The sequence below is a fragment of the Bison bison genome, unplaced genomic scaffold (assembly GCF_000754665.1).
Source record: "Bison bison bison isolate TAMUID 2011002044 unplaced genomic scaffold, Bison_UMD1.0 scf7180017864040, whole genome shotgun sequence".
Classification (NCBI taxonomy): domain Eukaryota; kingdom Metazoa; phylum Chordata; class Mammalia; order Artiodactyla; family Bovidae; genus Bison; species Bison bison.
In genome coordinates, this window is record NW_011494612.1 from 3,394,334 (window position 1) to 3,395,824 (window position 1,491).

At 33.8% G+C, this 1,491-nt stretch overlaps 1 protein-coding gene and 1 long non-coding RNA gene across 6 annotated transcripts in view; one reads left to right on the forward strand and one right to left on the reverse strand.

The window, feature by feature from the left end:
- MECOM (MDS1 and EVI1 complex locus) overlaps window positions 1–1,491 on the reverse strand; it is a 636,448-nt gene that overhangs the window by 336,655 nt on the left and 298,302 nt on the right. The window lies entirely within an intron of this gene.
- The window catches only part of LOC104985175, a 30,273-nt gene that overhangs the window by 26,497 nt on the left and 2,285 nt on the right, over window positions 1–1,491 (forward strand). The gene's annotated exons all lie outside the window — the stretch shown is intronic.

Here is a 1,491-nt window from a genome sequence, read left to right on the forward strand (position 1 = left end):
ACCCCCACCCCCGCCCCACAACCATTGCTGACCCCATGACCTTTGAGTTACCCACAAACTTTCCCAATGCATAATTTTTAAACTAGTGAGTTTGGATTTCAATTCCTGTGGAGACAAAATACACATACGTGCCTAGGCTGCTGCACAGAAGAATTTGAATTTAAAACCTGAATGCAGTTCTGCTTACAATAGCAAAATAATTCCAATTAAACTTAAAGAACAGCTTATATAGGTCAAGCAAATCCAGGAGAAAGACTTATGGTCCTATTCATCCACACACAGGCATTAAATGTATGTGCAAAGCCAGGCAATTTGTTTTCAAGCCACTGTTAATCCTGTATCATTGGAATTAAATATAAAAAGGGCTGTGATGACAAAAAATGGAAATACAAAACTGCTGAGTTTTATGTATCAAAACATGCAACAATATTTCAGTGTCATCTAGCATTAAGAAATTTTCAACAACATATGCAGTTTATCAACTAATGTCTCAAGGTACCTTACTCAAGAACTATCCAAAAAGCTGCTAAAACCTTTCATCTAAATGACAAACTACCTCAATTATCATATCTCCATTAAATGTGTGTTATTGAGGAAAAACTGGTAAATCTTCTTCCTGAGCTACAACTACAGTTAATTAAAGAATTGCTCAGATATCAGATTGACAGATTGGGCACATTTACAATAGGTAAGTATCAGGTAAGAAGTGCTATATACATCAGTGCTCCCATAAAGATAAATAACCCTTGTAATTTCTTGGATCTGAACTACCTGCTACTGGAATTTGCTTCTTGCATCCTTTAAGTGTGTCATTAACTGAAAAAGGACAGAAAGATAAGTTTATTGTTGGATTTGAGGCAAATGACTTGGGAAATGCTCTTGGAAATCAAATTCTTCAATTCAACTTTTAAGTGTTCTAATATCCCTGGAGACCAAGGCTCCATTTATATTGGATTATATTTATTTCTATGACTCTTGGAATAACTAACAAAAGGTTTCTACCTGAGGAGAGTTGCATTTTAAAAACATATCAGAATCTACAAAGATGAAATTGCAGAAATAATACTGATAATAATAACCTCCGCAGATGTATCTATATTCTCTCACAATCCAGGGAGAAAACTATAAATATTCAAAAATCAAGGTACAGTTTATACTGAATTTATATACTTTTTGCACCATCATAAAGTCAAAAAAAAAAAAAAAAAGAAGGATAATCTTCCATTTTGCAAATGTGCAACCTGATACCCACGGATGCTAACCAGTATATCCAAAGTCAGCTGAGACTAGAACCCAGCTGTTCAAATCCAGTCCTCTCTTTAACTCTTAGGCAACTTGCTTTTTTTTCTTTAAAGATATGTTTTAAGGTATGTTTGTTTTTTCAAAATTGTGGCCCTACTATGTGAATAGCTTGTTTTTTCACTTTTCTCACTTGATATTATGAACACTTCCTTATGGGTTTAAAAACATTAAACTACATTTTAATTGCTG